We start from the raw sequence: 11,290 nt of genomic DNA on the forward strand, positions 1-11,290 counted from the left end.
CAGATTGTAACAAAAAAGAATGGTGTGATCATGAGACATCTTCGCCATGCTAACACATGCTCTTCACCTATACCTAGTGGTACAAAATGCTCCTACAGAACAAGTTACTGCCGGAGAAACAAACAAGGGACGTGCCAGTGGGCATTGCTTTATCCATGTGGGCCGTGAAACATGTACCACATTAACTTGTGTTAAGTTAAAGTTCATCGTTATTGTTTTCTTTCATCTATTTCATGATTCTTTGACAAATATACTGTTTTTGCAACATATGTTTTGTTGAGTCTTAAATGTTTCTTTTATAGTGGTTTAGTTGTCACTGTTGTCTAGATTAAATATAAAAAGATAAAGACAATTTTTATCATTTCCATTCAATCAGGCATTTCAGATGTTGCATTTAGTTGTGTACTCTTGTTCACTTTCATTCCTTATCAAAGTCTGATTTTCTTCCATTTAGACGACTTGTTGAATTTTTCAGAGATTCCACACTTTCATGATCATTTGGATCACTAAAATATGAATAATCTCTAAATCTCTAAAAACTCCTTTTAAAAAATACAGAATTCTATACAGAATATTCATCTATGTAAAAAAATCTTATTTCCGCTATGTTTTATAAACAGGATATTATGCAAGTTGACTCACCATAATACAAGGTCATATTTATTTTTGTGGCCAAATCTATAATTACTTTTGTTACCATTTGGCCATCGCACCTGAAAGTAATAGTAATTATGAACGGAGATGAATAGAAAACATACAACTGAATAATGGTATACCAATTACATGTCAATACTTACATGCACAACCCCATTGTGTTTTACTCGATAGACAGTCCCAATGCTCTCCTCGCTGCCGTTTTGGTCACCCAATTGCCAATCGGGTCCTTAAAAAGTTAAAATTGATATGTATGATTCCTTTTCAATTGTTCTCTACTTTTGTAATGTAAATAGAAACAAAACATTTTTCAGTTTTTAGGGACAAAATGAATTGGGCAACAATCTCCTCTAAATGAGAACTGGTTTTCAAGTATATAGCCGACAACCTTAACAAAAAAATACCATGCAATAGGTATATATTAACCTTTCTTCACCAGACATCCAACTGCAACTTTTCCTTTTTCTGTTATCCGTGGTTCATCACAAACGGTTAAATCATATGCTTCAAATAATCCGTTATATCCATATCAGTAATCCAAGAGCCTGCCGTTGTCCCATTCAACATTTATCCATCCAACTATGATAATGTTCACAAATTGTTTTATTATACATTCAATAATCAACTTCACTAGGATTCGTCGAAAAACATATATTTATAAACACTGTTATGTTCTGAATGATAAAATCACGCACTTTAGTGCATTGGATGGGTTGATTGAAAGAAATTTCAAAATTTACCGGTGAAGGGTTAGACCTTAACTGCTATTTAGCAGTGAGGGCGCACGCCTGCTGCGATCCGGACTCTCTGTTTTTAAGGTCTCGTCCGAAAGATCCATACCTTATATTTTAAAGTTTCAAACGCTTGGCAAAGAAATAGTTGCATTTCATTTTTTATCGACTTAGGTCAACGTGGCCATGGTTCGAACCCACTGAACCTTTGATTGATTGTACACTGTTTAACGTCTCTCTCGAGAATTTTTCAATCATATGGAGATGCCACCACTTGCCGGTTGTGAGCTGCAAATTCTATCCTTTACTCGATACTTAGGTTCATTGAGCAGGGAGGGATCTTTTCGTGCCAGCACCTACTGTGACATTGGACATCGGTTTATACGGTTTCATCCGAAAGACAGGTCTCCACGTCCCACAGTCTGATTCGAACCCGCGACGTAAGGATTGACTCCTTACTCTGCGACTCTAGAGCAGACGTTCTAACCACTGCACCATGCTGACCTGAACTTTTGATTATGGAGCAATTGCTCTATCAACTAGCGCAATTTTTTATTGTGCGGAATCTATACGTACAATTTTCATCATTTTAACCCCCAGGAAATCGGTTACAACAATGGTATCGCCTATTTATATATAAAATTGGGAGGGGGGGGGGGTAATAGTACAATTCTGTGTCATCCATGGACTTTCAGTAAAGTGTGGTATTCTCGGCGCTACGTAATTTACGTCTATCAAATGGCTAATAGATTCTAATTGGTTAAGAAAATAATAACAGTTTGAACTTTAAATTGTTGTTGACAACGATGAGACGATTTAAGCCCCACCTCTTTGCCGCACGAATAGCTGTCATTGGATATTCGCTACACTCGTCAACATTCGCCCGAATTTCTATGTCATGTATATTTCAACAGTGAATGAAAGTTGTGTAAATTTCAGATGTAACGTCGAGAATAACACGCCTTACTTATAGTCCAAAGTCAACAGAGAATTGTACTATTATCCTAAGGCTTAAACACATGTAATTTTCAGAAAATCTAGCTTTATTCAAATTCTCTAAATAAAGTAAAATATTAATTACCTTTTGTACTACGACCAACTACCGTGCCCACTCCATTACTATCTTGATCTTCCCATCCCCAGTCTTTGCCTCTTCTTACTCTCGTACCAACACACGGCATTGTAGAATATCGCTCTATGAATGCTTCATCAAGACTTTCACCTAACACTTCCTCGTCTTCGTTATATACACTTTTTTCATTCAATATTTCACATTTTGATTCTGAATAAAGATTTACTATAATCTCAAACTTATTCTTTTCATAATTGCTTCATTACATGATTACAAGTCAAATAATTTAAAGTCACTCAATATTCTTTGAAAATAAGAAAACTTTGAAGTTATCAAAGGTTTTTGCTTTTCTTAGAACAGAGTTAGTAGATAACGAAATAATGTTTAAAATAAAGATCTAAAAAAAGTCTTATCACCTTTTATTTTCAGAGGATTTGTCACAATGTAGTATATATACTGAAAGTATGTATTCAGTTTTAGCATTTGGCATATTATAAAACCTGGTCTGTCCCTTTGGCCTGACTTCCAAGTTGGCCCGGCCTTTATTTTGGCGTCTAATTTGTATCCAAACCAAATTTTGCCTCAATTCTGGCTTCTATACATGTATATTTGACTGACTTTTTAAAAATTGATTTGTGGAAATCTGAATATCCTTTAACCAGAATCATTTCAAAAGTATCGATTTTATAAAAGACAACGTGTATATTTGGAATTCTAAATGTATCATGTAGAGTGAACTTACAATATCATCCTCACTTGAACGTTGATAAATTCTTGTTTGTAATACCGTCCTTCTTACTAGATTTTCCGATATTGACTGCTCTGGATAATGATTTAACAAATTATTTGCCATTCTCTACAAAATTGAATTTTGAACAAATATCATAATTTCATTCTTAATAATAGCATATTTTAATTAGAATGGATATGCATGTACACGAATATATTTCCATTTCTAATTTTTTTCTCTGTGATAACTCTATGAAAGTAAGGGGTAGTTTATTTCTAGATAATTCTGCCGGAATGCAAATTAGGCAGGTCGATAGGTCGGGAGCTAAGGAGGCCTAATACGCATGCAATTCTCGTGCGCATCTGTCTCTGTGTCTGACGCTAAGGAGGCCAAATATGCATGTAATTCTCGTGCGGCTGCCTGTGTGTTTGACGTCGGTTGGCGAGGACTATTGAAATTGGCATGGAAGTCATCATGTGATTTAAATCTATTTATCTACATTTTTAAAGTCTAAATCTACAATTTTATTTCACAATGAAATGGAAATATAAGGAATCACTGTTTAATTAGGAGGGTATGTCAGGGACATCAACAATAGTGGGAAACATGGGATAATTTAAGCATAATGGGCTTCGCCCGTTATGCAAATTATCCCATGTTTCCCACTATTGTTGATGTCCTGACATACCCTCCTAACTAGACAGTGATTCCTTAAATAATTATATAATGTTTTTGAATGTTATATAATGTTTTTGAAAATGACAAAGTAGATGTTTTGCTGTCCCGTTGAGCCTAACTTACATTAACTCAATACTTTGACTAATATTGCATTTTATTACCATTATTATTTGAAAGTTCATTTTCTTTTATCAAAAGACTATTTCTCCGTGTATTTAAAAATTTTAATTTGTCTGATCATGACAAGGACAGATTTTGTGTTCGTTCGACAGGGAATTTTTGCTTTCAATGGCACTTGATTCCTCCTCTAACGTTGATAGAGGTCTATATTTGTCTTCTTCAAAATTTGAATTGATTAAATGGGTCTTTTGAGATTGATTATCGTCTGGTTTCTTTTTATTTCAACCAAGAATACTCACGCTGTTTAAGGAAAACCGGGCAGTCTGTCGAGCTTCTTCAGGATGCAATATTCGTCCTCCCCTGGACGAAACTGCCAATGCCCCTAAAAGATTCTATGAAGTAATTTATTTTATATTGATAATCTATTTTTTTAATCTCTGAAATGAATCTTTTCATGCATGGATGGAATGAACACTTACATAATTTGGAGCTTTGCCAACAGCTATAAATGTAAACGGGCTACATTTTCCTTTGTCACTAACTAGACACAAAAGTCTATTGAATGTCTTAAAAGAAAAAAAATACGTATGACTTTATTGAAAACTTTATATATTATATTTTTAATTATTCATGTGTAGTATTAAATATACCTTTTTATTACATACTTAGTAATAAATACAGGTTTTTTGCATATGCGATATGGCTGACGTCACAATAGCCGTATCAGCCCTGCAGGGCTGATACGGCTATTGTGACGTCAATATCACACCCTTAGTAAATTAAACCACAAAAACAGTACTTGTGATCATACACAATTTTTGGTGGGTTCATATTCTCTTTATTTTAACTTTTTGAAAATAAGGTTAATCTTGATGAAATAGATTATTTTCAAATTACGGATTGGAGACACTTGAAATAGAAGTACAGAAACAAACTGAAACTGTATGAGACAATAGACTGTGTACATTTTAAGAAGTCTGTGCATGATTATTTACTTATTTTCTTCTCAACTTAATGTGTTCTGTATTTTATTACTAAGTATGTAATAAATATAATAAAACATACCCTTTTCCACATCACATCCTGTATCAGCCCTCGACCAATATCAGCCCTCGGGCCTTCGGCCCTCTGGCTGATATTGGTGTCTCGGGCTGATACAGGATGTGATATGGAAAAGGGTATGTATTATTCTCTATGTAATATACCTATGTCGTATAACAATGTTTATGTCATTGATAAGAAATCACCTCACTGTCAGTTGATGTATTGTACGACTCCAGAGTACGAGACATATCAGTGGGATGTCCATCAGTTATCACAACAACCCTAGCTCTGATTACAAGAGGATCCAGAGTTACTGTGTGACCTTCAAATATTGTAAATATCATGAAATATTCATTGAAATACTATTAAAATGTATTTCGCTTGCGATATATTTAATTGCTCGTTGTTTAACGTCACTCTTGGGGAGTTTCCGCTCATATGGGGACATAAGGCATCCAACATATCACAGCGATCTAGAGCTATCCAAATATAGTTTTTAATTGATTATAGACTAAGAACAAAAGCATAATTTTTCTGTATATTCAACTTTCCAGAAATTTGTAAAGTAATATATTATCAACATATTACTGCAGTATATATTTTCGGGTTTTTTTCTTAGAAAATTACACACTGCCTTTAAAATAGCTTTTAGACAGTGACTTTATCTTCCTTATTCTTACCTTTTTCATGCGTACATGTATTATACGATAGTATGCAACATTGCAACTATACACAGTGCTCTTAAAACCTTCCATTCAAAATCCCTATTGTTGTTTTCTGATTTTTATTAGCACTAACCTCCTCCGAACTGAATACACGACAATGACAACAGTATCCCCGCTTCCATAGGGGATGGTTCTTTACAGTCAAAGTTATCTATGGGTATAAATTTTACAGAAAATAATTCCATGTGTTATTAAAACAAAAATGAAAAATATCACCCCCCCCCCCCTTAACAAACCGTCAATAATTTTTTTTTATATTAAACAATAACATAGACTTTATCCATTTGGTTTTATGTAACTGCACATTCTAATATATATCCTATTGATGCTTATTTTACTTTAATGCTCTATTAAAGTTTAAATTAAGAGACCCAAAAAATAATGCTTGTATTAAACTTGTGAATATAGCTAAATACTACTTGCCTAGACATTTCTTGATGGAATAATAATTGTTGGAGTAATAATGAAGAAATTTAGTTTCTTCTCCAAATCCTATCACGGCGATATTGTCATCTAAATGTAAAGCTTCATACTCTAAAAATTAAGGGAAAAGATTTAAAGTTTATACAATAAAGATAAAATGCACAAAAGGAATGAACGTTACATGTAACAAATTTAATTTAGAACTGCATAATAATAAGAAAAATTTGTTACTAATACAAACAAAAGCAAACAAGAAAAACAACACATAAGGTAAAAAGAAAAGAAACACTAATCATTCTCAGAATTAAAATAAAACTATAAGTTATACATGAACAATTATATATGATAAAAGCATACATTTAACCTCTGAAAAGTTAAGAGATAGGGTCGGGTGTCATAGAAGGTTAAGCATGTCTGTCAAACGGTCAGTCAATCGAAACTAAATATAGAACAGATGTGATTGAATCTATGTTAATTATGTTCCCCAAACGAAGTTGGGGAACATATTGTTTTTACTCTGTTTCTTATTATTATTTTTCTTCTTCCTGGGTACTTATTTGTCCGCGAATGATCTTGTAAACTGTTCAGCTGATGTAGGTAAAACCTTTTTAGGGTAAGTAGACATGTTATGTAGATTTGCGGAATCAAGGTCATTTTGCGCGCACGTGCTTGCAAGAGCGCGCACGTGCAACATGTAAAATGACCAGTATAATTGATATAGCCGTACCTGTTCTATTTTTTTATGAAATGTCTTGAAACTCAGAATATAAGAATAATTATATTAGTATTATAAACAAGAGGAAATGGTCAAATAACCATGAACGCACGCGCATGCACGTGCGCTTCGCTCTGATTGGCTTAAACAAAAATCTCAATATCTTATTCGTTTTTTGACAAAATACTTTGAAATTTAAAACACAGTCATGCATTAAGATATCCTACGATATGATACAAAATAATTTACATGAAATTACGCGCATGCACGTGCGCTGCAATCTGATTGGCTAAAACTTTAAATGGCTATAACTCCCTTGGTTTTCAGCCAAACAGGATGGAATTTAGAACATAGATAGTTTTGATGGACCCCTACAATAAGGTATGGTCATCATGCACATGCATGCACGTGCGTGCACGTGCAATGCGTATAATTACAAATGCACTTGTTTAACGTATTTTCGAATACTTTTTGATTAAATGCCTTGATATTAAGTACATTAAATAAATTAATAGTGTAGATACAATGATATTGTCATTCCGCATATGCATGCAAATGTGCGCACGTACAATGTAAAAATTTGCTATATACTTGGTATACTTTAGGAAAAACGTTGTTTAAGTTTAAGATGCATAGAGTTTAGTTTATTTGATGAAGTTTAGAGGGAATGAGGCACCAAAATGAAGTCGGGGGAGCGTTTGGGGAACAACTGTAACGGTTCCCGTTACAATTAGCACTAGTTACTTTTAATTTGGGTGTTCCAAAGGATTGGCATGTATAACAAAGTACAATTTTAGTCAATCTATCACAACAAAAATATCAAAACGACTTTTGTAGAAAAAATTCCAATCAAGAGTTTTGCTTTCTCAACAGGCAGGTTAACCAGTATATTTTTGTGAAAAACATATATTATGATTCCTCCTTACTTCAGGGGATCATGACTTGAACAATGTACACTACATTAGAATTATTCTATCACATTCATATCATTAATTATCCCGGTTTTCATGATTTGAACAAACTTCAAACCACACTACATAAGGATGTTTCTGTGCTTGTCTTGAATGCATAACGACTTTGAAAATTAAATCGATGTAGAGGAAAGAATTATCCATTAGAATCAATAAAATATTTCTACATGAATTCTGATGATGATACCTTGCATGATGTCAATAAAAATCTCTTTCATTTGGCGAAATCCTTCCCATTTCATGCTCTCTGACATATCTAGAATAAACACAGTACAAATACCTTCTCCATGTTGATATTTTCTGCTAGTGTCTAAATAAAAACAAAAACAAAAAAAAATAAACAAAACCAATTCGGGATTTTTTATGTTAAAAGAAACAAAAATATAATACAAACTTTCATTCAAATGTGATAAAATACAAAATTATACTTGTATATTTATGCCAATATATTTTTAACAATTAATCTTTTCTGATAATAATGAAGATAACTGGAGTCAACACAAGCTGTAGATTTACTTTCTATCGTTTCCTCTTCAGCTACAACATTCTCCATCCTAAAGATGAAAATTGTTTTGTCTTAATTCTATTAAGTAGTTTTGATTTGATGTAGGATCAAAATTAAATTAAACATTTGCCATTCACAAGCTTCCTTGTCTATTCCAGTGTTTATTTCCTTGTAAGAATTTTCCGCTTGCACTGTTTAGCAAAATTGTAAGCATAGAAATGTATTCATCTAATCTTGGCTCAATTGCTAAAATCTTATTCTGTTTTCTAATATTTTATAGAAATACATCTACTTTTAATTTGCTTTTATTGATCAAAGTGTATTGCAACATCTCTCTCTCTCTCTCTTTAAGTGTGTGTGTGTGTGTGTGTGTGTGTGTTGGGGGAGGGGGGGGGGTAGGTTCGAACTTCAATACCAATTTTTTTTCCAAACACCACCACTTTCCTCATTTTAAGCCTATACTGCAACACGTCTGTGGAAAGTGGGGGGAGGGGCTAAACCTACGCAGCAATGTCCAATGTCTACACTTATCTTTGGAAAAAAGTGGGGGACCTAAGCCCCCCCCCCCCCCCCCCCCCCCGGATCCGATGCCTATGAAGGTTGCAAAATCTGCACTATCCTTTTCGCCCACAATTTAAAAATCATGTATGCTGGAAAATATGTGTATCTAGCATATATAAAGTATAATTTTATGATGGGCGACAATGATGATTTTCAAATAAAGCCTTTAGTATTTTCAAAAACAACAAAATATGTTACAGTTTATTCAATCTAGTATATAAATTATAATGCGGACAAATTTTATTAAATATATTTTAAAATACAATTACTGCAGACGTTCTTTTTTCCACGGGGTCATAATTCCGCGGAATCTCAATTTCTGTTGAAACCGCGTGTAGAAAATTGCACAGGATTTCCTGTCACTATATGCCTTATATTTATATTTGATACGCTTGGACAAATTTCCGCAGAAAATTTGTGACTGCCTTGTGTACACAGCGTAAATAATACCATGCAGAAAAAAAGTACTTCTACAGTACTTTAGATAACTCGTTGATTTTCCTAAAAGTTTTTTTTTCCAAAGAACGTCTTGATGGCCAGTAAAATGAGTAATGACTGAATCAAATTCATACACCGAGACCTTATTATGTTAATTATTTTTAAAGCTGAACCTCGATCTACATTTTGAAAATAAATCTAATCTAATATATAAATCGTCCTTAATGATTCATTTCGTAGAATTTACGTTAAGCTTAAATTGAATGTACATGTAACCGAAGACTTTAGTACAAAATGGTAATAGTACTAAGTAAATAAAACAAAAGCTCGTCTGACTGAGATTAATAAGTGACTAGGTTTTTGTTTATATCATAAATAAGACGAACAGTACCGCAGGATCTTTCTGTCTCCACAACTCTGGTACAATCTGGCTGACTTCCTGATAATCTACTGAGATGTCTTCAATAGGGACGCTAACATCATGTAACAAGTTTCTCCTCTTTAGATTCTGTACAGCCACCCAGCTGGCATTGACTGAATGTTCCCCAAAAGGACCAAATCCTGAAATAATGAAAGCAGTTTTGTTATGAAAATTAATTTTAAAACAAGATGTGTTTGTAACAAAGGCATCTGGTGACAATGTAACAAAGGCAAAGACAGACAAACAGACAGACTGGACAAAAAACAATATACGCCCCCGATCTATTGACCTGGGCACATAAAAATCAAATACTTCAAAATAAAGTTTATCCTGCCTTATCATAGTATATTTTTATACCACTTAAATTGGTATACATATAATTTCTATTCACAGTCGTTTCACAAAATATATACAGAGAGAAAATCTTTATTTTCATATAATTATGTGAAACGACTGTGAATAAAAATTGCATATATGGATTTTCAGGTGAACAGGTGAAAGCCTGTCAGGTGTTGTGTCTTCGAGGGCGAAAACGATAAAACGGAGGGAGGGATGTAATACATGTACCACTAATTGTTTTGGCCGTGGAATTTTTAATTGGCCTGGGTAGCTCAGTCGGTAGCTAGAGCACCTGACTAATGAAACAGGGGTCCCGGATTTGATTGTGGTCCAGCCATACATTTTCTCCTATTCTCATACAAGATAGTATTACAGACTGAGATTGATTTGTCTTCAGTTTAGGCATAATCGAAATAGAATAATATGTAAGTTTAACTTTACGGCTTTTTCATTGACATATCTGTAACTAGAACGGTCCTCTTCTCATTTGCCATGTTTGATGAACGTTGAACCCCGCAAATACTTAAATAATATCCAACATGAAGTCAAAATACTGAATCAGTACGGAGGACCGACAACTGTCATGTCAACACGATTACAAAAAAGAAAGTGAAAGTACGAATAGAGATCGAGGAGTTCCGATACAACGAGTGAGAGATCGTTCCACTCCCCCCCCCTCCCCCCCCCCCTCCAACCTTTCCCCTTTCCCAAAAGGTGTGAATGGACATTTTAGCAGAAGATTTATACAACATTTCAGTCCGAGGAGGGAAGGGTTGTCAAAATTCAAAGGACAATTTTGCGGATTATGTTAAAAGAATGAACAAAATGTTAATTAATAGCCGATTATAATTAATGTAAAAATAACTAAAAAGTTGTGCTAGGAAAATATTTCATAATAAGACATGAAGAGGATTAAACATTATGAAATCACAAATGCAAATTTTGTAGAATAGATATCAAATATAATAAATTTCATAACAAAAGAAACTATATAAATGATATAAATTTAACCTAATATTTTAAGGCACAAAGTGAGTTTACAAGATTCTGAGAGAAAATTTAAAAACAAAAATAAATTCAGGAGACAACGAGTTATGCAGAGGAAAAGAGGGGAAAAAACAACTGAAAACAATTTCTTAAACATTTCAGCACTTAAACGAAAA

At 33.6% G+C, this 11,290-nt stretch overlaps 1 pseudogene; it reads right to left on the reverse strand.

The window, feature by feature from the left end:
- Positions 1-418: 418 nt before the first annotated feature.
- LOC134239667 (uncharacterized) lies at positions 419-9,928 on the reverse strand (annotated as a pseudogene).
- Positions 9,929-11,290: the final 1,362 nt, after the last annotated feature.

This window comes from Saccostrea cucullata, unplaced genomic scaffold, assembly GCF_032062105.1.
Source record: "Saccostrea cucullata isolate Sc308-1 unplaced genomic scaffold, CSIRO_AGI_Scuc_v1 ctg18120, whole genome shotgun sequence".
In the NCBI taxonomy this organism is placed as follows: domain Eukaryota; kingdom Metazoa; phylum Mollusca; class Bivalvia; order Ostreida; family Ostreidae; genus Saccostrea; species Saccostrea cuccullata.